Genomic DNA, 27094 nt, shown 5'->3' on the forward strand with positions numbered 1-27094 from the left:
AAATACCAAAGGCGTAAAAGAGAACAAAAATTCTAAAAGAAATAAAATAAATCTAAAACCTAAAACCTAATACAAATCCGCGTCGGCGGCGCCAAAAATTGATGTAGTTTTTAAGGGGTAGTAAAGTTCGTTCAACTCGGATTGTGTGGACTCGATTTTAGACTCAAATTAAAATATAAAACTTAAAGAGAAATTGTTATCAAGATTATAAAAAGCACTGAGACTCAGGATTCCACCAATCTCCAATTTTTATGTGATTTAATCTAGTCAATATTTATGCAACTCTTTACATTTAAAGCGATTCTAATATTTTCGCCTAGACAAGTAGATACTCAAATCAATAGTTGTAAATCGAAAGCATGGACCATCAAAATACTTAACCTAAGCATGACCCATCAATTGAGAACACAACCACTTAATCAGAATCATATATTCGATTTCAGTTCAGTGCAAATAATCATAAAAGAATTACGAAAATTAAATTAAATAGAATTTACCACATAATAATTGGAAAATTGGATTCCTCCGAACGCCTCAGCAATGGGGTTTATCTCCTCATGTTAATCACGTGCTCAAAATAGGTGTTCATAGATCAAAAGGGTGAAAAACAAGAGAAAACTAATAAAGCAACGAGTTTGTAACAGATATAATTGTTACAGAACTCGCTGTTACAGAGGCTGCTGTTGCAAAGAAAACCCTTACTGAAATAATTGTTACAAAACTGTTACAATATATGAAAGACTAGTCGACGGTTTTCTTCTTCTTCCTCGTTCTGCTGGTGATGTAGAACTTTTGTGCAACTTTTGTTTCTCTTCTGCAACTACTCCAAACGATCCCAAAAGTGTTCGATCTTCTCCCTTGAATTCCGAGCAACTTATATATAGCCAACAGAGTGATTTAATCTCCCCAAAAACTCATCGAAATCTCTTCTTTCCTTCCTTGGCAGTTACGACAATAATCTTTTCTCTAAATTGTTCCACGCGTCTCTGAGCTTTCCCGATTGTCTCAAACTCTTCCTTACATAGATATGTATCTTTGGAAAGAGTTTTAGGTCTTTAGTCTCTCTGGAACTTCTAAAAATAATCTCAATAGGGTCCGTGTAAAAACAGTTTCCCTGTTTAGCTCCAACTCGGTTTCTAGCCCAATTCGATCCAAACAAACGACTATACCAGGCTTGTTTAGTTGAATCACGTCCAGCCCAATCAATTCTGGCGATTGAATCTCACTAAAACACCTTCGAAATCAATCCCCAACTCTGCCAGTTGCATGCACAAAATTTCCCGCCAATTTCAGTTTTTAAAATGATGAAGATGACCTCCCCCTATCCTGTGTTGGTCTCCCTTTAGCAGCTGCCTGGAAATGGATGCCCCTTAGTAATTAGGTTGCCCCTTAGTAATTGGTCAAAAATACCTACACACACATAAAACACCATAATAAGTACAAAAATGAGCACTATCAATATATAGAATCGAGACAAATTAGACACAAAAATGTGTCTATCATGAAGTGGCTAAGAGGTCGGCAACTACTGCACCTGCTTTACCGGAGAGGGCTAAAACTACAAAAACTGAAGAACCACGGGAGACTCGAGGTAGCAGACGTTTAATCAACAAACAGTACAACCTCCAACCTTCCAAAAACGCTGTTGCAGAAGGGGGCAAACGAAAATCCGAGCCACAACGCAAGCATACTTCCTCAACTCTATCAAAGGCGCAAAGGAAGGATAATACGCAAGTTCCTGCTCAACATACAGAAGCTGATCCAGAGGCACCTGACTTCCCTTTTTCCATTGAAGAAGTTATTGAACTGCTAGATGCCTGGGTTCAAGAAGGCGCAATCAAGTTGTGTATGTCATGAAAGAACCAACTAAAGAAGCCATGGAAAATCCTCGTTCCTGTCGCTTTCATAGGTTCGTCAACCATCCCACAAGTGATTGCAGAACCTTAAAACGCATATTTAAGGAAAAGATTGAATCAAGAGAGCTTAACTTGGGGACTGAAGGAGTCTATAGAGATCCTCTCCCAGTCAGAACCTGCATTCTTTATGAACCACCTGTCAAGGAAGAAGTTCAATCCTTAATCGAGCATGTTTGCGAATTACTATATTTATCAAAAGCTCAAAGGAGAGACATGTTTACTGCATTGAACCACATCGTGTCAGGAAAGCGCGTATTGATTCAGGAGACGCCTCATGATCCCTCAGAAGCAGACAAAGAAATGTACGATTGGGGACTTCTCACCACAGTCCATCTCAAAGGAAACAAATTCAAAGGAGCATTGATAGATGTCGGCACTGCTGTCAATGTTATCCCTCTGAAGACTCTCAGAGCCGCCGGTATCACACGACAAGAAGTTATTCATGCTCTAGCATCAATTATGGATCATGAAGGGATGCCCAAATAAGCTTATGGTCACATTACTCTCAAGGTGAACATAAACTCAGCCTGGACAGAAACAAAATTTTTACATAATCCGAGAAGATCCAGGATATGATATGATCCTTGGACGTACGTGGATTCATGCTGGAAAGGTAACCCCAACACCTCCAATTGCACACTTCTCTGTTGAAGAACCCTCTGATTCAGAAGAAGAAAAAGAGGATATTTCACCATTTAAGTATCTGAAGGAAGTCAAAGCATTGGCAGAGCTGGCATAAAGGCCTGAAGAAAATGCAAATGCTTTCATCAAAAGATTTCGTACTCATGCAAGTCTTACTCCTCATGTTTCCATATTGTCGGTTTTCAAACATACTTATCTAGTCTGAGGGCTTTACTCCACCAACAACTTATCCATTGCAAAATGCTATGAATGGATAACCTCGCCTCAACAATATTTCACTAAGTGGCTAGACGCGGAACCTCTCTGAATCGAGCACCTCACTAATACAGTCATTTCTGAGATAATGGCTGAATTCGACAAACAGTATCCCAAATATTCTCCTTTGCACGAGTGTCCACATGTGCCGCAAGGTTGGAAAACTTCAACAACACGGAATTCCACCGCACGAAGAATTCCAAACCAACAGAAGATATTCAGGGCACGAACGATCAAGCCTAACAAGTTTCAGGAAGGAGATTTAGTTCTCAAAGCAACTAAGCGTAACTCTCATTCTGCAAAGAACTCCAACTGGGAAGGACCTTTTACGATCTCTAAGTCTGTTGCTGGTGGATACTACAAATTAATCAACATGGACAGCAAGAAAGTGTGGCCGTGATACACGAAAATTGGCTCAAAGCCTTTGACGTCTAAGGATTTGGATATTCGAGGTATTCAAGGCACGAACGCCCAAAATATTTGGCATTTAGAATTTTATTTCATTGTATTTCAATTCCTCCAAAATGTTTGCAATACTTGCATTCAGTAATTTATCAAAATTCAGTTTACCTAAAGAAAATCTTTACCAAATTCAAAGAAAATCCTCAATCATCTACTTATCCAAAACCAATCAAAACCGAAAAATAAAACCTCTCATCTCTCAGAAGTTCATAAGTTCAAGAGGTTATGAAAAGAAATCAAAGAAAATCAGCAAAGAAAAACTTTTGCTCCTCTGCATCCTTCAAAACTTGTAAGGCCGCCTTCTCCATGTTCAGCTCTTCAGTCAACCTGGCAATCTTGTTTTCCTTCTCCATCACAGCATCATTGGGAAAGGGTATATTATTCTCACATGAGTCCTTAATAACATTTATCTTCTTACGAAGCCACTTCACATTGAAGCCAAGCCTCTCAGAATTCTCCAAGTTGAACTCCCAATCAAAGAGTACATCTGGAGTAACAGTATTTCTATCCCTAGCGCATATATCACTTACAACACGCAAGATAACACCTACTTGCATTGTTAAAGAATAAGCATGCTTGTGATCTCTGGTAACGACGATGTGACCAAATTTCTTCCATATCTTCTCGTACAAACCGACATATCCAATAGGAACGGTGAATCCACCAACCATTTCGTGATATGGGAGTGATGCATCAAATGGAGGGTCAAAATCAATCCCTGCACTCGGGTATTCATGCACTACTATACGGTTCTCGATTACTGGAGCAACTTCCACGGTCATGGCAACAGTTTCTTCAGTTTCTTCCACTCGTGGTTCAGCTTCTTCCGCCACTGAAGCAACAACTTTTGGAGTCTCAACATCAGTGATAACCCTCTCATGTCCTTGAAGTGCGGAGATGGTTGTCTCTTCATCAATAACCCCAGGGTTTCTCGAGTTATCATTATTAGCTCCTTTATTCTCAACTTCGGTATTCGACACCTAATACGAAGATTACATGAGATTAGGATCATCCAAGCATGAAACCGAAGGAAATCATAAAATTTGGAATTAAAGTGAACTAATGATACTTAAGTTCTTCACTTTACATGCTATACATCAGCAAATAATGTGAAAGTCACAAAAACACGTTTTACAACAAGCTCGTCTGAGAAGATTTACACTTCCCTGTACAAAACAACAAACTGGGAGCAATTGGTGAAGCATATAAGGCTGCTTTATATACCATTCTCTTCGTATGTATGTTATCTACAACATATTAAAATTTCATAACAATCGGATGAACGAGAAAAAAGATGTGATCAAAACATTGGACAACATGACAGCTGAAAATTTTCTGGAAGTCTCCTGGAAGTTTACTATTTCGCTGATTTCAGCCTCTAAACGTGCTCAAAACTCTAAAATCTTCTTTTATAAAGATTGGAAATTTCCTGGGCATAAGGATGCATGGGTAGATTGCGAAAATCCGACATCGTGTGAAGATTCTACAGCGTTTTTGCTGAAGGGCTGAATTCTGAAATTTCTGGTGACGCATTTCGACAAAACTTTTCGTGTATTCACATGAATTCTCATTCATTCATTCATAAATCAAGAAATTTGTGCTTCTATGGATAATATTCAAGATAAATACTTACTTGGGTGGACTCCGAAGTGTTCAAGGACCCTGGATTGCCCGTATCAATATCAAGAGCACCATTGCTTTCATTCAGTTTTGAGCTCTGGGAATTTTCTTTATCGCCATTTTCCGAAGATGAACGAACATCACCAGTACCCTCCAATTCCATGGAAACATCCTCCTGGATATATTCTCAACAATTAGCATTTTATATACAAAGCATCATAATTGGTTATACGAAGAAATACTTACGTCAGCCTCTTCTTCAACACTCGAGTCAGAAACTGTTTTCCCAGCAGAGAACTGAAGACCGTCGATACTCGATGGAGTGAAATTCTGCAACGGAATAACAAATATTGGTCTTCTGATCCTAATAATGCGGATGAGAAAAAGTCACAGCAAAAGAAGTACTGATAACTCACCAAAGAGACAACTGGGGACTTTATGGTGTTAGGTAACAACTTATAATTTTTGCTCCTGCCTTCTCCGCCATGAATAATCGCTTCAGTTTTTGAGAAGTCTACATGGATTCGAGGTATTACATTACGATCAATATGTGGTAAAGTTTGATGCAATGACTAGAATACAATTATCATAATTTTATGAAGATTATACAAAGGTACATACCTGAGAACATCCTGGAGATGATTTTCGCTTATCACCGCCAGAGAGATGCTTCAATCTTGGTCGAGTAGAAATCATCTCAACAGAAGGAGGATCTTTCACCGGGGATTGACCAATCATCATGAAATCATGTAACCGCTCAAGTTGCTGATTCCAAAAGTCTATATAACATGGAGTTACATACGTAATTCTCTCAGAGCAAGGGAACCAGTAATCGCTTCCTTCCACATGCGTACGGTCTAAATGAGTCCTAAGTTGCTCGACCGATGGTTTCCTTCTTCGAAAAGTCGGAACACACTGATCCATACCCATTTGTCGAGCTTCTCTATCAATGTTATATTCCTCCACTGAAAGTTCTCCATATATCGCTGATAACAAGTGACCATGGGTGCAACTCAACATAAAAGATCTCGCCATCGCTCAGACCTGCACCAGACGCGAAAGCCATACTCTCTCCAGTATTGAAAGTTGTCAGCTGAGAAATATAAGAAGGAATTGACACTCATGGGCGAAAATCGAACTCAGATTCGTTATCCAATACATCAATGAAACGTGTCTTAAACCGAGGATGCTTTGTAGACCAGCGTATAATCCTGGCATTATCTTTCTCAGAGAAAATATGACGAGCATCAGTATTCGGTCCTTGCAAGATAGTACGTAGAATAGGTGCATAATTCTTGAAATGTTCCCACATCAAAGCTTGAAGAAGCATCGTATTGGCATAGCATTCGATCTTCATAAAGCCATTCGATGCACTGGAGTCTATAATCAAGGAGTCTAAGTTAGATTACAAAGAACCCAAGAATAGGCTACCTATCGGAAGTTGCTCACCTTGAGCCATCTTGATAGAAAAGGGAATCACAAACGGCTTCAACAAATTTCCACTATCTTCAAATATGTCTTTGGACAGCCATAAACATAAGAAAGCAGCAATGGATAACATACCGTCAACGAGACTATTGGGGGCTTCATCTCTTGGCCAACAACGTGTTAGACAGTAGACATAACAATCTTTGCTGTCGGACGCCTTATTAATCTCCTCCATTGCAGCTGTCAAGATGTTAGAAACTTCCGTATCCTCAGCTGAAAGACCCTCAGGGAGATTGCCTGTGATTGGGAGATGCAACAAAGCAACTACATCCTCTAAGGTGATGGTAAATTCTCCCCATATGCATATGAAGGTATGGGTCGGAATGCACCAAAGAGCAAGTAGAGCCACTATACCTCACACATCATGCAAAATGAACAAGTCTCCAGATGCTTTAATATCCCTTGTCACTTGCGCCTGATTCAGCATAGCTCTAACGCGAGGGAAACCCAGCATATATCTCGCCAATCCAGAGAATTTTTCTAAAGGTCGTCGAGAAGGCTTAAACTCTATGATTAATGCAAACAAAAGTTCTCGTTCAAGACAAAATCGGATCACTGTATTAGGAGTCACCAATTTCTTTTGAGTAACACTTCTGGGATTTATCATAAGACGATAAGATGGGGTTTTGAGACGTTTTTCGGTTTCCTGCTGAACCTCAAAAAACGCATTATCTATGTTCAGAACATTCTTGATTCCAGGTGCCTCTTCTTCTTCTTCACCAACAAAAGTCTCATCCATGCATGCATCGTCTCTGGAAACATCATTCTCTTGGGAGTCAGACATCCTTGCAAGCTGTAATATGCACACAAAACTCTGCTTCAGTATATCATCCATACGGGATGCAAACTTTGACAAGATGATGGAATTATGCCCACGACAAAACATCTAAGAAAATGGTAATTCTTAACACTTACCTCTTTACGATTCCACTAACAATAGTGATTGTAATGCAAGAGTTAACACTTCAAAACTTGCTCGTTTCTTCGAAATCTACAAAAGACGAGCGAAACTCAGGTTTTCACTCATGAACACTTCTACTGTGTGAACATTCACCATAGAATTATGAAAACTAAACAATATTTCATCATAAATAATTGTTTACTTTAAATATTATTCAAAATCAGCTTTGATTTTCAAAATATATTTATATATATATAAAACGTGAATTATTCACGTAAAAAATAAATTTTATTATTTTAATGTGAGTAAAACTCACGTAAAAAAAACCCGTGAACAAGTCACGGTTCTAGCATAAAATTTTGTGGATATTCCACGGTTTTATAAGATCGAAAAAACTTTTCCTTCGTACGATCGTTTATCTTCGAAACGAGGGTTTATTTCGATTTTGTGAAAGTTCACACCTTTTAAGATAAAGTTTTGGTTTTCATGAAAGCTCATAAGCAAAATTTTATCACTAGACACATGTCTATGTATAAAAAAAAATCTCTCTTAAATCAGGGATTATTACTAGTTTCTCAAACTAACGATCGAACGAACATACGTTCCTAAAACAAGGGTTTTTCATAAAACTCACGTCCAAAATTATGTATATACACACATGTTTTTTATGATGAACAACTCATGAACAAACATCAAACTTAGAAGAAAAAAAATCGTACATGTCGGTGCCGGCCGGACGGTGGCGACGACAATCGGACGGCGGCGGCTCCGGCGAAAATTCTCTGCTCTTTTCCTCTGCTCGGGCGTGAAGAAGATGAAGAGATGAAGGTGGTGGTCGGGTTGTGATTTCATGCCCATGCCCATAATTAAATTTGGCATGCTTAAGTTTAAATTTCATATGCCTAGGATCAATTTTGAGATTCCTAAGACTGTGGGCTTGTTCTTTCATGCGCATGCCCAAGATTCAATTTGACATGCCCAAGTTTGAATTTGACATGTCTAGGATCAATTTTGAGATGCCCAAGACCGTAGGGTTGTGCTTTCATGCCCAAGCACAATATTCAATTTGATATGCTCAAGTTTAAATTTGGCATGCCTAAGATCAATTTAGAGATGCCCAATACCGTAGGCTTGTACTTTCATGCCCATGCCCATAATTAAATTTGACATGCCCAAGTTTAAATTTGACATACCTAGGATCAATTTTGAGATTCTTAAGACCGTAGGCTTGTTCTTTCATGCTCATTCCCAAGATTCAATTAGACATGCCCAAGTTTATATTGGACATGCCTAGGATCAATTTTTAGATGCCCAAGACCGTAGGGTTGTGCTTTCGTTCCCATGCCCAACATTCAATTTGATATGCCCAAGTTTAAATTTGACATGCCTAGGATCAATTTTGAGATGCCCAAGACCGTAGGGTTCTGCTCCCATGCCCATGCCCAACATTCAATTTGATATGCCCAAGTTTAAATTTGACATTTCTAGGATCAATTTTGAAATGCCCAATACCGTAAGCTTGTACTTTCATACCCATTCCCATGATTAAATTTGACATGCCCAAGTTTAAATTTGACATGCCTAGGATCAATTTTGAGATTCCTAAGATCGTAGGCTTGTTCTTTCATGCTCATGCCCAAGATTCAATTTGACATGCCCAAGTTTAAATTTGACATGCCTAGGATCAATTTTGAGATGCCCAAGACCGTAGGGTTGTGCTTTCGTTCCCATACCCAACATTCAATTTGATATTCCCAAGTTTAAATTCCATATGCCTGGGATCAATTTTGAGATGCCCAAGACCGTATGGTTCTGCTCCCATGCCCATGCCCAACATTCAATTTGATATGCCCAAGTTTAATTTTTTTGAGCTGAAAGAACTACCAGCAAGTGGGACTGGAAGTGATAAGACAATTTGGGCAGTTGATCTAACTGGATATTTTCTGTTGCAAATGCTGTAAAGTAAATAAGGGTAAAATACCAACAAGTCAACTGGGTTAAATATGTATGGAGTCCTTATATACATCTTTATACATCCTGTAATGTTTGGAAGATGCTCGGAGGAGCATGTGCAACTGAAGAAAATGTCAGGAAGAAAGGTTTTGATAAAGTATCCAAATGCTATTTATGTGGAAATGGTCAAGACAATATGGAGCATATTCTGTGGGAGTGTTCATTCAGTAAAGAAATTTGGATATGGCTTTGAGGTATGTTTAACCTTAATACTCCTACAAAATTTGAAGAAGTTATAGCATGTGTTAAAAATCATAGCTCTGCGATTAGACAGATATGGTATATAATCTCTTTTTCAGCAATGGTGGAATTGTGGATGACTAGAAACTTGAATCTATATGAGAATATTAATCCAAATGCAGTTAAGTTCAAAGAAAAGATTCTTAGTTTCACAAAGGAATGTGGAGTCAGAGTCAATGGAGTAATGAAGAACTGTATGTATGATCTTAACATCATTGTACAGTTTGGTATTAAAGGAATCAAAACCAAATGTGCTACTGTGAAAGAAGTTTTTTTCAGACAACCAAAGGTCAAACAAACTCTAATATGGTGCTGCCAAGGGTAATCCAGGAGCTGCAGGGATTGGTTTTATTGCAAGACAGAGTGATGAAAAATGCTTGGGGGCTGGAAGTGGAGGTTTGGGAATTACAACAAACTACATTGCAGAGGTAATGTCTTTGATAACAGCAGGGTAATGGGCAATAGGCAAAAAAATATATTAGATGTATGTTTCAGTTTAGATTCAAAGGCTATCATACTTGCATTCACAAGTGGTAGAATCCCTTGGATAGTGAGGAATAGATGGAAGAAAATTAATGAGATCTTGAGAAGCATTACTTTCAGGCACTCATACAGGGAGGTAAACTTTTCAGCCGATCAGTTACCTAAAAAAGGGACAAATCTTGGAAGAGGAGATATACTTTTATATGACGGTAGACCAAATTTTTTGGTAATAATGGAGCAGGGAGATTCACATTACTTCAGGTTCACTTGAAAAATAAATAATAATGTAGTGATGCTCATTGTAAATTCCTTTTTTTCTTTTGCTTTCATTAAGCTAGTCTTGCCTGTCAAGACTATCTTGTTTTTTGACATTGAGTTATTTCTTTAGTAATACTATACATGATTTAGAAAAAAAAAGGTATGCGCAAGTTTAAATTTGACATGCCTAGGATCAATTTTGAGATGCCCAATGTCGTAGGGTTGTTCTTTCATGCCCATGCCCAACATTCAATTTGATATTCCCAAGATAAAATTTGACATGCATAGGATCAATTTTGAGATGCCCAATACCGTAGGGTTGTGCTTTCATGCCCATTCCCATGATTAAATTTGACATACTTAAGTTTAAATTTCATATGCCTAGGATCAATTTTGAGAATCCTAAGACTGTGGGCTTGTTCTTTCATGCCCATGCCCAAGATTCAATTTGACATGCCCAAGTTTCAATTTGACATGCCTAGGATCAATTTTGAGATGCCCAAGACCGTAGGGTTGTGCTTTCATGCCCATTACCAATATTCAATTTGATATGATCAAGTTTAAATTTGGCATGCCTAGGATCAATTTAGATATGCCCAATACCGTAGGCTTGTACTTTCATGCCCATGCCCATAATTAAATTTGACATGCCCAAGTTTAAATTTGACATACCTAGGATCAATTTTGAGATTCCTCAGCTTGTTCTTTCATACCCATGCCCAAGATTCAATTTGACATGCCCAAGTTTAAATTTGACATGCCTAGGATCAATTTTGAGATGCCCAAGACCGTAGGGTTGTGCTTTCATGCCCATGACCAACATTCAATTTGATATGCCCAAGTTTAAATTTGACATTCCTAGGATCAATTTTGAAATTCCCGATATCGTAGGCTTGTACTTTCATGCCCATTCCCATGATTAAATTTGAAATGCCCATGTTTAAATTTGACATGCCTAGGATCAATTTTGAGATTCCTAAGAATGTAGGCTTGTTCTTTCATGCTCATGCCCAAGATTCAATTAGACATGCCCAAGTTTATATTGGACATGCCTAGGATAAATTTTGAGATGCCCAAGACCGTAGAGTTGTGCTTTCGTTCCCATGCCCAACATTCAATTTGATATGCCCAAGTTTAAATTTGACATGCCTAGGATCAATTTTGAGATGCCCAAGACCGTAGGGTTCTGCTCCCATGCCCATGCCCAACATTCAAATTTATATGCCCAAATTTAAACTTGACATTCCTAGGATCAATTTTGAAATGCGCAATATCGTAGGCTTGTACTTTCATGCTCATTCCCATGATTAAATTTGACATGCCCAAGTTTAAATTTGACATGCCTAGGATCAATTTTGAGATTCCTAAGATCGTAGGCTTGTTCTTTCATGCTCATGCCCAAGATTCAATTTGACATGCCCAAGTTTAAATTTGACATGCCTAGGATCAATTTTGAGATGCCCAAGACCGTAGGGTTGTGCTTTCATTCCCATGCCCAACATTCAATTTGATATGCCCAAGTTTAAATTTGATATGCCTGGGATCAATTTTGAGATGACCAAGACCGTAGGGTTCTTCTCCCATGCCCATGCCCAACATTCAATTTGATATGCCCAAGTTTAAATTTTTTGAGCTGAATGAACTACCAGCAAGTGGGACTGGAAGTGATAAGACAATTTGGAAGTTGATCTAACTGGATATTTTTCTGTTGCAAATGCTGTAAAGTAAATAAGGGTAAAATACAAACAAGTCAGTTGGGTTAAATATGTATGGAGTCCTTATATACATCTTTATACATCCTGTAATGTTTGGAAGTTGCTCAGAGGAGCATGTGCAACTGAAGAAAATGTCAGGAAGAAAGGTTTTGATAAAGTATCCAAATGCTATTTATGTGGAAATGGTCAAGACAATATGGAGCATATTCTGTGGGAGTGTTCATTCAGTAAAGAAATTTGGATCTGGCTTTGAGGTATGTTTAACCTTAATACTCCTACAAAATTTGAAGAAGTTATAGCATGTGTTAAAAATCATAGCTCTGCGATTAGACAGATATGGTATATAAGCTCTTTTTCAGCAATGGTGGAATTGTGGATGACTAGAAACTTGAAGCTATATGAGACTATTAATCCAAATGCATTTAAGTTCAAAGAAAAGATTCTTAGTTTCACAAAGGAATGTGGAGTCAGATTCAATGGAGTAATGAAGAACTGTATGTATGATCTTAACATCATTGTACAGTTTGGTGTTAAAGGAATCAAAACCAAATTTGTTACTATGAAAGAAGTTTTTTTCAGACTGCCAAAGATCAAACAAACTCTAATATGTTGTGATGGTGCTGCCAAGGGTAATCCAGGAGCTGCAGGGATTGGTTTTATTGCAAGACAAAGTGATGAAAAATGCTTGGGGGATGGAAGTGGAGGTCTGGGAATTACAACAAACTACATTGTAGAGGTAATGGCTTTGATGACAGCAGGGGAATGGGCAATAGGCAAAAAAATATTAGATGTATGTTTCAGTTTAGATTCAAAGGCTGTCATACTTGCATTCACCAGTGGTACAATCCCTTGGATAGTCAGGAATAGATGGAAGAAAATTAAGGAGATCTTGAGAAGCATTACTTTCAGGCACTCATACAGGGAGGTAAATTTTCAGCCGATCAGTTACCTAAAAAAGGGACAAATCTTGGAAGAGGAGATATACTTTTATATGAGGGTAGACCTAATTTTTTGGTAATAATGGAGCAGGAAGATTTACATTACTTCAGGTTCACTTGAAAAAGAAATAATAATGTAGTGATGCTCATTGTAAATTCCTTTGTTTTCTTTTGCTTTCATTAAGCTAGTCTTGCCTGTCAAGACTATCTTGTTTTTTTACATTGAGTTATTTCTTTAGTAATAATATACATGATTTAGAAAATAAAGATATTCCCAAGTTTAAATTTGACATGCCTAGGATCAATTTTGAGATGTCCAAGACCGTAGGGTTGTGCTTTCATGCCCATGCCCAACATTCAATTTGATATGCCCAAGTTTAAATTGACATGCCTAAGATCAATTTAGAGATTCCCAATACCGTAGGCTTGTACTTTCATGCTCATGCCCATGATTAAATTTGACATGCCCAAGTTTAATAATTGACATGCCTAGGATAAATTTTGAGATTCCTAAGACCGTAGGATTTTTCTTTCATGCCCAGGCCCAAGATTCAATTTGAAATGCCCATGTTTAATGTTGACATGCCTAGGATCAATTTTGAGATGCCCAAGATCGTAGGGTTGTGCTTTCATGCCCATGCCCAACATTCAATTTGATATACCCAAGTTTAAATTTGACATGCCTATGATCAATTTTGATATTCCCAAACCCGTAGGGTTTTGCATTCAATATGATATGCCCAAGTTTAAATTTGACATGCCTAGGATCAATTTTGAGATGCCCAGTAGTGTAGGCTAGTACTTTCATGCCCATGCCCATGATTAAATTTGACATGCCCAAGTTTAACATTGACATGCCTAGGATGAATTTTGAGATTCTTAAGACTATAGGATTGTTCTTTCATACCCATGCCCAAGATTCAATTTCACATGCCTAGGACCAATTTTGAGATTCCCAAGACCGAAGGGTTGTTCTTTCATGCACATGCCCAACATCCAATTTGATATTCCCAAGTTTAAATTTGACATGCCTAGGATCAATTTTGAGATTCCCAATACCGTAGGCTTATACTTTCATTCCCATGCCCATGATTAAATTTAACATGCCCAAATTTAATTTGACATGCCTATGATCAATTTTGAGATTCCTATGACCGTAGGCTTGTTCTTTTATGACCATCCTATAATTCAATTTGACATGCCCAATTTTAAATTTGAAATGCCTAGGATCAATTTTGAGATGCCCAAGACCGTAGGGTTGTGCATGCATGCCCGTGACCAACATTCACTTTGATATTCCCATGTTTAAATTTGAAATGCCTAGGATCAATTTTGAGATGCCCAAGACTGTAAGGTTGTGCTTTCATGCCCATGCCCAAAATTCAATTTGATATTCCCAAGTTTAAATTTGACATGCATATGATCAATTTTGAGATGCCCAATACCGTAGGGTTGTGCTTTCATGCCCATGACCATGATTAAATTTGACATGCTTAAGTTTAAATTACATATGCCTAGGATCAATTTTGAGATTCCTAAGACTGTGGGCTTGTTCTTTCATACCAATGCCCAAGATTCAATTTGACATGCCCAAGTTTCAATTTGAGATGCCTAGGATCAATTTTGAGATGCCCAAGACTGTAGGGTTGTGCTTTCATGCCCATGCCCAATATTCAATTTGATATGCTCAAGTTTAAATTTTACATGCCTAGGATCAATTTAGTGATGCCCAATACCGTAGGCTTGTACTTTCATGCCCATGCCCATGATTAAATTTGACATGCCCAAGTTTAAATTTGACATACATAGGATCAATTTTGAGATTCCTAAGCTTGTTCTTTCATGCCCATGCCCAAGATTCAATTTGACATGCCCAAGTTTAAATTTGACATGCCTAGAATCAATTTTGAGATGACCAAGGCCGCAGGGTTGTGCTTTCATGCCCATGCCCAACACTCAATTTGATATGCCCAAGTTTAAATTTGACATTCCTAGGATCAATTTTGAAATGCCCAATACCGTAGGCTTGTACTTTCATGCCCATTCCCATGATTAAATTTGACATTCCCAAATTTAAATTTGACATGCCTAGGATCAATTTTGAGATTCCTAAGACCGTAGGCTTGTTCTTTCATGCTTATGCCCAAGATTCAATTTGACATGCTCAAGTTTAAATTTGACATGCCTAGGATCAATTTTGATATGCCCAAGACCGTAGGGTTGTGCTTTCATTCCCATTCCCAACATTCAATTTGATATGCCCAAGTTTAAATTTGACATGCCTAGGATCAATTTTGAGATGCCCAGGACCGTAGGGTTCTGCTCTCATGCCCATGCCCAACATTCAATTTGATATTCCCAAGTTTAAATTTTTTTAGCTGAACGAACTACCAGCAAGTAGGAATGGAAGTGATAAGACAATGTGGGAATCTGATCTAACTGGAAATTTTTCTGTTGCAAATGTTGTAACGTAAATAAGGGTAAAATACCAACAAGTCAATTGGGTTAAATATGTATGGAGTCCTTATATACATCTTTATATATCCTGTAGTGTTTGGAAGATGCTCAAAGGAGCATGTGCAACTGAAGAATATGTCAGGAAGAAAGGTTTTGATAAAGTATCCAAATGCTATTTATGTGGAAATGGTCAAGACAATATGGAGCATATTCTGTGGGTGTGTTCATTCAGTAAAGAAATTTGCATCTGGCTTTGGGGTATGTTTAACCTTAATACTCCTACAGAATTTGAAGAAGTTATAGCATGTGTTAAAAATCATAGCTCTGCGATTAGACAGATATGGTATATAAGCTTTTTTTCAGCAATGGTGGAATTGTTGATGACTAGAAACTTGAAGCTATATGAGAATATTAATCCAAATGCAGTTAAGTTCAAAGAAAAGATTCTTAGTTTCACAAAGGAATGTGGAGTCAGATTCAATGGAGTAATGAAGAACTGTATGTATGATCTTAACATCATTGTACAGTTTGGTATTAAAGGAATGAAAACCAAATGTGCTACTGTGAAAGAAGTTTTTTTCAGACTACCAAAGATCAAACAAACTCTAATATGTTGTGATGGTGCTACCAAGGGTAATCCAGGAGCTGCAGGGATTGGTTTTATTGCAAGACAGAGTGATGAAAAATTCTTGGAAGCTGGAAGTGGAGGTCTGGGAATTACAACAAACTACATTGTAGAGGTAATGGCTTTGATAACAGCAGGGGAATGGGCAATAGGAAATAAAATATTAGATGTATGTTTCAGTTTAGATTCAAAGGTTGTCATATTTGCATTCACCAGTGGTAGAATCCCTTGGATAGTCAGGAATAGATGGAAGAAAATTAATGAGATCTTGAGAAGCATTACTTTCAGGCACTCATACAGGGAGGTAAATTTTTCAACCGATTAGTTAGCTAAAAAAGGGACAAATTTTAGAAGAGGAGATATACTTTTATATGAGGGTAGACCTAATTTTTTGGTAATAATGGAGCAGGAAGATTTACATTACTTCAGGTTCACTTGAAAAAGAAATAATAATGTAGTGATGCTCATTGTAAATTCCTTTGTTTTCTTTTGCTTTCATTAAGCTAGTCTTGCCTGTCAAAACTATCTTGTTTTTTGACATTGAGTTATTTCTTTAGTAATAATATACATGATTTAGAAAATAAAGATATTCCCAAGTTTAAATTTGACATGCCTAGGATCAATTTTGAGATGCCCAATGCCGTAGGGTTGTGCTTTCATTCCCATGCCCAACATTCAATTTTATATGCCCAAGTTTAAATTCGACATGCATATGATCAATTTTGAGATGCCCAATACCGTAGGGTTGTGCTTTCATGCCCATGACCATGATTAAATTTGACATGCTTAAGTTTAAATTTCATATGCCTAGGATCAATTTTGAGATTCCTAAGACTGTGAGCTTGTTCTTTCATACCAATGCCCAAGATTCAATTTGACATGCCCAAGTTTCAATTTGAGATGCCTAGGATCAATTTGAGATGCCCAAGACCGTAGGGTTGTGCTTTCATGCCCATGCCCAATATTCAATTTGATATGCTCAAGTTTAAATTTGACATGCCTAAGATCAATTTAGTGATGCCCAATACCGTAGGCTTGTACTTTCATGCCCATGCCCATGATTAAATTTGACATGCCCAAGTTTAAATTTGACATACATAGGATCAATTTTGAGATTCCTAAGCTTGTTCTTTCATGCCCATGCCCAAGATTCAATTTGACATGCCCAAGTTTAAATTTGACATGCCTAGAATCAATTTTGAGATGACCAAGGCCGTGGGGTTGTGCTTTCATTCCCATGCCCAACATTCAATTTGATATGCCCAAGTTTAAATTTGACATGCATAGGATCAATTTTGAGATTCCAAATACCGTAGGGTTGTGCTTTCATGCCCATGACCATGATTAAATTTGACATGCCCAAGTTTAAATTTGACATGCCTAGGATCAATTTTGAGATTCCTAAGACCGTAGGATTGTTCTTTCATGCTCATGCCCAAGATTCAATATGACATGCCCAAGTTTAAATTTGACATGCCTAGGATAAATTTTGAGATGCCCAAGACCGTAGGGTTGTGCTTTCGTGCCCATGCCCAACATTCAATTTGATATGCCCAAGTTTAAATTTCACATGCCTAGGATCACTTTTGAGATGTCCAAGACTGTAGGGTTCTGCTCTCATACCCATGCCCAACATTCTATTTGATATGCCCAAGTTTAAATTTGACATGCCTAGGATCATTCTTGACATGCCCAATACAGTAAGCTTGTACTTTCATGCCCATGCCCATGATTAAATTTGACATGCCCAAGTTTAAATTTGACATGCCTAGGATCAATTTTGAGATGTCCAAGACCGTAGGGTTGTGCTTTCATACCCATGCCCAAGATTAAACTTGATATTCCCAAGTATAAATTTGACATGCCTATGATCAATTTTAAGATGCCCAAGACTGTAGTGTTGTGCTCTCATTCCCATGCGTAACATTCAATTTGATATGTCCAAGTTTAAATTTGACATGCCTAAGATAAATTTGAGATGCCCAAGACCGTAGTGTTGTGCTTTCATGCCCATGCCCAACATTCAATTTCATATGCCCAAGTTTAAATTTGACATTCCTAAGATCAATTTTGCGATGTCCAATACCGTAGGCTTGTACTTTCATTCCCATGCCCATGATTAAATTTGACATTCCCAAGTTTAAATTTGACATGCCTAGGATCAATCTTGAGATTCCCAAGACCGTAGGGTTGTGCTTTCATGCACATGCCCAAGATTCAATTTTACATGCCTAGGATCAATTTCGAGATGCCCAAGACCGTCGGGTTGTGCTTTGATGCCCATGCCCAAGATCAAATTTGACATGCCAAAGTTTAAATTTGACATGCCTAAGATCATTTTTGAGATGCCCAAGACCGTAGGGTTGTGCTTTCATGCCCATGCCAAAGATTCAATTTGACATTCCCAAGTTTAACTTTGACATGCCTAGGATCAATTTTGAGATTCCTAAGACTGTAGGCTTGTTCTTTCATGCCCATGCCCAAGATTCAATTTGACATGCCCAAGTTTAAAATTTGACATGCCCAGGATCAATTTGATACTCCCAATAGTTTAGGCTTGTACTTTCATGCCCATGCCCATGATCAAATTTAACATGCCCAAGTTTAAATTTGACATGCCTAGGATCAGTTTTGAGATTCCTATGACCGTAGGCTTGTTCTTTCATGTCCATGCCCAAGATTCAATTTGACATGCCCAAGTTTAACTTTGACATGCCTAGGATCAATTTTGAGATTCCTAAGACCGTAGGCTTATTCTTTCATGCCCATGCCAAGATTCAATTTGACATGCCCAAGTTTAAATTTGACATGCCTAGGATAAAATTCGAGATGCCCAAGACCGTAGGGTTGTGCTATCATGCCCATTCCCAACATTCAATTTGATATTCCCAAGTTTAAATTTGACATGCCTAGGATCAATTTTGAGATGTCCAAGACCGTAGGGTTGTGCTTTCATGCCCAGGCTCAACATTCAATTATATATGCCCAAGTTTAAATTTGACATACCTAAGATCAATTTAGAGATTCCCAATACCGTAGGCTTGTACTTTCATGCCCATGCCCATGATTAAATTTGACATGCCCAAGTTTAATAATTGACATGCCTAGGATCAATTTTGAGATTCCTAAGACCGTAGGATTTTTCTTTCATGCCCAGGCCCAAGATTCAATTTGAAATACCCATGTTTAAAGTTGACATGCCTAGGATCAATTTTGAGATGCCCAAGACCGTAGGGTTGTGCTTTCATGCCCATGCCCAACATTCAATTTGATATACCCAAGTTTAAATTTGACATTCCTATGATCAATTTTGAGATGCCCAAAACCGTAGGGTTTTGCATTCAATATGATATGCCCAAGTTTAAATTTGACATGCCTAGGATCAATTTTGAGATGCCCAGTAGTGTAGGCTAGTACTTTCATGCCCATGCCCATGATTAAATTTGACATTCCCAAGTTTAACATTGACATGCCTAGGATCAATTTTGAGATTCTTAAGACTATAGGCTTGTTCTTTCATACCCATGCCCAAGATTCAATTTGACATGCCTAGGATCAATTTTGAGATTCCCAAGACCGAAGGGTTGTTCTTTCATGCCCATGCCCAACATTCAATTTGATATCCCCAAGTTTAAATTTTTACATGCCTAGGTTCAATTTTGAGATTCCCAATACCGTAGGCTTATACTTTCATTCCCATGCCCATGATTAAATTTAACATGCCCAAATTTAATTTGACATGCCTATGATCAATTTTGAGATTCCTATGACCGTAGGCTTGTTCTTTCATGACCAGCACAAGATTAAATTTGACATGCCCAATTTTAAATTTGAAATGCCTAGGATCAATTTTTAGATGTCCAAGACCGTAGGGTTGTGCATTCATGCCCATGACCAACATTCACTTTGATATTCCCATGTTTAAATTTGACATGCCTAAGATCAATTTTGAGATGCCCAAGACTGTAGGGTTGTGCTTTCATGCCCATGCCCAAAATTCAATTCGATATGCCCAAGTTTAAATTTGACATGCGTAGGATCAATTTTGAGATGCCCAAGACCATAGGGTATTGCTTTCATGCCCATGCCCAAGATTCAATTTGATATGCCCAAGTTTAAATTTGACATGTCTAGGTTCAATTTAGAGATGACCAATACCATAGGATTGTACTTTCATGCCCATGCCCATAATAAGATTTGACATGCCCAAGTTTAACTTTGACATGCCTAGGATCAATTTTGAGATTCCTAAGACTGTAGGCTTGTTCTTTCATGTCCATGCCCAAGATTCAATTTGACATGCCCAATTTTAAATTTGACATTCCTAGGATCAATTTTGAGATGCCCAAGACCGTAGGGTTGTGCTTTCATGCCCATGCCCAGAATTCAATTTTATATTCCCAAGTTTAAATTTGACATGCCTAGGATCAATTTTGTGATGCCCAATACCGTAGGCTTGTACTTTCATGCCCATGCCCATGATTAAATTTAGCATACCCAAGTTTAAATTTGACATGCCTAGGATCAATTTTGAGATTCATATGACCGTAGGCTTGTCCTTTCATGCCCATGCCCAAGATTCAATTTGACATGCCCAATTTTAAATTTTACATGCCTAGGATCAATTTTGAGATGCCCAAGACCGTAGGCTTGTGCTTTCATCCCCATGCCCAACATTCAATTTGATATTCCCAAGTTTAAATTTGACATGCCTAGGATCAATTTTTAGATTCCTAATACCGTAGGCTTGTACTTTCATGCCTTGGTTGAACCCACTAAGCGTTGGTATGTCAAGTTTGGTTGTCATATTTTAGTGAATCAAAACTCATGTTAAGAGTCGCTTGATTATGTACTACAATTAAACTTCGTATAGGTTAGCTTGAAAGTATTATGATATGAGACATTACAAATATTGCGAAGACTTGAAGATGTGAAGAAGCAAGGAGCTACAACGACAACAATCATCCTTCCACTTGAGGTTAGTGATATTTGACTTGAACTGTTTCACTCCCTAACGTATCTTTCAAGTCGTGCATATTGAAAACATAACTGCGAAGCATATTTGAACTCTAGATAAACATAATATTAAGGAATACAATACGAGGTTTATTGCTTAACCATTAAACTTTGTAGATAAGACATCGTCATAATCATTTGAATGCTATTGTGATTATGTATGGGTATAAGGTGAGGATTTCATCCTAGGGAACAATGTATACATGTGTTCTAAGGAAGTAAGTTCATAAACTTGTTTTGTGAACCGAAAAGGAAATTGCCAGGTGTTATTGGTTTTGTTATTCATTGCATATCTTATGAAAAACCAATATGTGTGATAAAGTAGAACCTCTCACAACTTGTTGTATTTTTGGTAGAACTATTCACAAAGGCCTGACTTTTTTATTGGTATAACTTTTATTAGTAAAACCAATCTTAAGTAATCACCTTGGTATGATCAGATTATGTACGCCTTGGGGAATGGGAACTGATCCTTGTAAGGGAAAGGAAACCGATCCTCGTAAGGTAAAGTGGAACCGATCCTAGTATGGAAAGGGGGAACTGATCCTTGTAAGGGGTGCAGTACATCAAGGGGAACCGATCCTTGTATGGGGTGCAGCAAGGTTTACAACATAAAGGGGAACCGATCCTGTGAACATGTGCAACACATATAAGTTAGATACCATATATATGTGGGAACCGATCCAATTACCTAGTTAACCGAATCTTTTGGGAATCTAGTGTGACTATGCGTAGTACTCAAATGGAGGTAGAACTGAAACTTGTTTTGGTAGAATTGTAAACCCATGATTGTGATTGAATGTTGGTTTGATCAATCACATAGTTCTTAAAAGTCAGATGAACCAATTTTAAACTTGTTTGGAAGTGTGGCAAATCGTTTTCAAGGTTGTATGTGTGAAAGAGAACTTACAAAGTAAAGATGTCGACAAACTTTGAACACGTGCTGAGAATGTTTATTTCTATAATCGTTCAAAGATATTCCTTAACGGCTAAGGGAAGAGAATCCCAGGATCGAAAAATAAGTAAGTTAAAAAACTCTTTTAATTAAGGTTATTAATTTCATTTTGTAGGGAAATTCCAGAATTAGTAATGTGCATTTACTAATTATATTTTTCGAGAGATTTCGATCATTATTTTTGGACAGAGCATTTCCAGGAATTATGAAAACCGAATTTGTGCCTTTCATGAATATCTTGAGAATATTTTCGGTTTTGGAAATTCCTTGGTGTCCAAACTTCCTTGTCTATAAATACACGAAGTTTGCCTTTCTAGCAAACTAATCCTTCGTAACAACAGACTTCCTCTTTTGTCTTTGTTACTGGTGTAGCCGCCTATCGGAGAGGAGAGTAATCTAATTAGGTGAAATCTCTTACGACCGCTCGTTTTAAAGTCTTCTTTGGGATTGAGAAGCTCTAGCGCGACCCGTTGGTGGGAAACTAGATAATTGCGGTTTATCTTTGTTTTCAATTGATTTGATTGACTAACGGTGGTTGAAATCTGATTGCACATAGTTTGTTTATTCTTGAGAATCTTCTCTTATGATAAAAGATTCACTCAAACTAGTTCAGAGTTTTGAGAGGGATATTTAGACTGTTGTTAGTTCTAAAGACGATCTTGTGATAATCCATTGTTAACAGACTCCATTCTGTGTGTGATTGATCACAAAAGATTCAAGTGATTGTGTGCAGGTTTTTATTGAAGATTTAAGAAGATTTGAAGACAAAGAAGATATTGAAGATCTGACTTGGGTTTTATAATATTTGGTGTGCACAATACTTGTTTCGGTAAAAGAGGATCCAATTAATAATCGGTTTATCCTTGTGGTAGATTGGACTGATTAATTGAGTAGATCGGCATCAACACGGTTCTTCGGATTAAAGGTGTTGTTGTCTTAATATTAAATGATTACCTTAGGGTGATTGAACATAAGATAGATCTAGACCCGACGAAGGAGTTTATGTTGAGATAAACGGAAGAGCCTTTGTCCGACTCATATCACTTGGTTGAATAAAGTTGATACCAAACAGATTTCTTGTTCCTTTACTGTTTGGAATTCGAACAAAAGGGATTGTTCCAAGTACTTGAATTATTCATAGGTCGGAGGCGTGGGAATGCATAAGGAACTAAGTTAACTATAGGGTTAGTTACTTGGTCTCAACTATACGAAGTTAGGTGTAATTTTGTGTAGCGGCTTAATCTTGAGAGTATTCAATTCTGGACTAGGTCCCAGGGTTTTTCTACATTTGCGGTTTTCTCGTTAACAAAATCTTGTTGTGTCATTTACTTTTATTTTCCGCATTATAATTGTTTTATTATAATTAAAGTAAATTACACAAACGTTAATTCATATTTACTTGATAAGCAATCCTATTGTGTTTGTTTAAGTCTGAACCTTTGTATCAAGTAAACATACTTTGTTGGTGTGTTGTCTCGATCTCGTATCCATAGACGATCAAACGAAGTGTGAACCGATTAGTTGTATTGTCTCGACTCAGTCCATAGACAATCACTTTCGGAGAAAGGACTTGTAGGTAGGAAAATTTTTAGCTTAAGGTATATTTGGGTACCCTCGCCTTTTCAATTGGTATCAGAGCAGGCAAACACGGAAATATCTAACAATCTGTGTTAGGTGCGATCCAACCTATAAGAATGAATCTAATAAGTGATTCAGTTAACGTTCCACCAATATTTAATGGAATTAATTATCCATTATGGAAATCGGCTATGATGACCTTTCTTCAATCCCGAGATCTTAATACATGGCTATTAATCAAAGACGGATACCAACATCCGATAGATTATTCGGTGTCAGATTTCAAACGACTAGCATCGTATACTCTTGAAAGGATTCTTGCAAAACAGAATTCTGATGGATTAAACGCCATTATACATGCATTTAGTGATGATCTTCTTCATTATGTGATGTCTTGCAGAACTTCTAAAGAAGCATGGGATATTCTTGAGACTGTATTCGAAGGAAATGAATATCAAAAAGAAGCTAGACTTCTCATCCTTTCATTTGAATGGGAACATCTCCATATGGATGATAACGACACCTTCGAGGAGTTTAACTCTAAACTTTCTGAGATTGTTAATGCATATTTTCTCCTTGGAAAGGCAATACCTGAAAAGAAAATAGTTTGCAAAACTCTCAGATCGTTACCATCCAGATACGAGTCTAAAAAACATGCCATAATAGAAGGAAATGATCTTTCTACACTTTCTCGAAGCTCCCTTGTAGGAAAGTTAAAGATCTTTGATAAAGAAATTCTGCTGAAGAATGAAACTGGGAAACGTTGCCAAAAGGTTATGGTACATGTTGAAAAGGAGATTGACTCAACTACTGTGCTTCTTGCGCAACGAATTAAGAACATATTATTTGGCGATAAACATGTTCCCGATACATTATCAGTTTTCCATAAAAATGGTAATGATGAAGGTCAATGCTTCAAGTGCCGTAAAATCGGTCATATGGCAAAACACTGTCCCAGCAGAAAAAATAGAAAGTGCAACAGGGCATATGTCTCCACTCTTGATGATATTCCAGAGGAAGAATCCAATGAAGAAATATCTAATTGCAATGCAGTCCTTGCCAACTCTATCTGTGATGGTTCCAGTGAATCTAATCAACTCCTAGAAAAACTTGAGTTGGAAATTAAGAAAAATAAAAGGTTAAGCCTTGATCTTGAAAAACTTTTAAAGTCCATCCCAGATAAAACCTGTATGGTAGAATCTGAACCAGAAAAATATTGTGAAATACCAAGAGAATTGGAAATCAGTTTTTCTGATGACACAAGAAGCTCTTCATGTGAAGAAAATGATCTCGCTACAATCCTTTGTGAAATCAAACTCTTTCAAGTCCTTCGAAAAGGGATAAGGAAGACTAGCAAGTTTTTGGGTTTTCAAAAACTAATTGCAAACTCTGGCAATTACAAGAGAGAGGAAGAACAGAAGGAAACACAATCCGCTGTGTTGATAAATCATCCTAAGGATGTTTCGGATAAGAAAGGTGAGAATAATTCTCACCTCAACACACACTGATGGTGTTGAGTTTTGCATCCTCACTTGTTGCCCAAAAATTCTGATTGTGAGGAAGCATAAATCTGGGTAAATTATTCATATTCGATTCTTAAGTGAAAAAATATTGAATACTTCTTATTTATGGGAAAGAATAATTTCGGTTTCCTTTAACCAAAATTTTTAGATATTCCTTGATTTTCTCCTATCTTATAAATCTTCTTCCTGCCCGAAAGAAGACTATCATATTTCAATGGAGAAATCAGAAAAAGAAAAATCATCTTTTGATGAACTAGCACTCCGTGCGTCAGTTATGAATGAAACTCATGATGTTCCTCTTCATGATGATCCTCAAGACTCTCTAAGAAAAACAAATTCACTATGTTAAAGGTTGCATTAGGTATCACGAAATGATGTTAAAGGATTCGAAAGAAGTACTAGAAAACCTTTATTCTCAACTGCTGGAGATGAACATATCTATTGAAAGAGGAAGTACTCATAGGAATTTGAATCTAGCTTTTCAATGCAATCTTCACAAGAAACGAGGGAGCACTACTAGAGATTAAGTTTTTTGCTGTAATGCTTAATCTAGTTTAATAGACATAAATTTTTGATTTCTTTCATTGATTGTATTGGTCTATTATGAATAAAACTATTATGAATAAAATTATTTGATTAGTAATTTTTCTTGTGATAGTTTTCGGTTTACGTAGCATGTGCTTAATTGCTTTTACCTTATTTCTATGAATGTTTATGGGATGTTTGATTTCGGTTTTATACCTTAATATTAGATCTCATAGATTGAGAACCCTCATGGTTTGGGTGACTTTTTGATTTAGCGGGATTAAGTTCTATCCCTAGTAGGTAGGCTTTATCAAAGGATTATGAGGGGTTCTAATAGAAACAATATGTGAAAAAGTCACAATATGTTGAATCGGTTTTGGTTTAGCATAAAAAAGTATGTGTTTCGATGGTTTTCAACTTTTGCTTGCAATAGTTAAAACCGGTTTTCAACCTTTCTCTGGTAAAGGTTGAGGTATGTTGTTATTCTTTTGTTCACGCATAAGGATGACAACGTGGTGATATTTCGATATCAATTCTCCCTGGACGAGGATGCAATCATATTGGAGAAGTGGATGCGAAATTTGAGGTAACAATCTTGTTAGTTAATTGTTTTCCTGTTTAAGAAAAGCCTGAGTTTATATTATATATATTGTTGCTTTTGCTTAACGAAATTTAGGTTCAATTGATATTTATTCCATGATGTGTGGATGTGTGTTTCAATTGGTTCCTGTTAAGAAAAACTATTGTTATCTTGCTTTTGTATGGTATCAATCATTTAGGCTTACAAAATTACGGCGCAATTGCGGTGCTTATAATGTCTATTATTGTTTCAATTGCTTCCGGTTGAGGTGAATAATTACGCAAGTTGATTTATTTTGGTTTGTATGAATTATTTATGGCTTAAAGAAATAATATGTGTATGGGATGAGTTGTTTAGTCCAATTCGATTCCAGATAAGAAACTAAGTTAATTCTGATCTTAGTTTGTCTTATCAAAGTGAGGTTTCGGTTATTCAAGTCTAATCGAATGCCTAAACAAAGAAATACTAGTTAACTAACCTATTATTTGTTTTTTTTTTAAAATTGAAAGGTCTAAGTTTATGGATAATTAGAACCTGATGAGAAAAATAGAGTTTATTCTTTATTTTGGTCTTATCAAATTAAGCGGTTGTTTTTGAACAATCGGTTTAGCAAAGGAACTAATGTGATTAGTCGTTTTTGGTTTGCTAAACTAAATGGGAAAAATTGTTTCGAGCAATTGTTTCCTTGGTAACATATCAAAATAAGACTACTTGTAGTTTCAATTTTAATATTGGTTATCAGAACATGATGTGTGGAACCCTCGTGCCTAACTCTACAGGTTTGCAAGTCTATTCTGATATTTGTAAGATTCTTTTCGTGTTGTCCTTTATTTTTTCGTTTCTTTGTCATTTTGGTGAAAAAAAGGGGGAGAAATATATGGAGTAAACAAGTGATACTGGTATT

This window comes from Papaver somniferum, chromosome 3 (genome assembly GCF_003573695.1).
Source record: "Papaver somniferum cultivar HN1 chromosome 3, ASM357369v1, whole genome shotgun sequence".
In the NCBI taxonomy this organism is placed as follows: domain Eukaryota; kingdom Viridiplantae; phylum Streptophyta; class Magnoliopsida; order Ranunculales; family Papaveraceae; genus Papaver; species Papaver somniferum.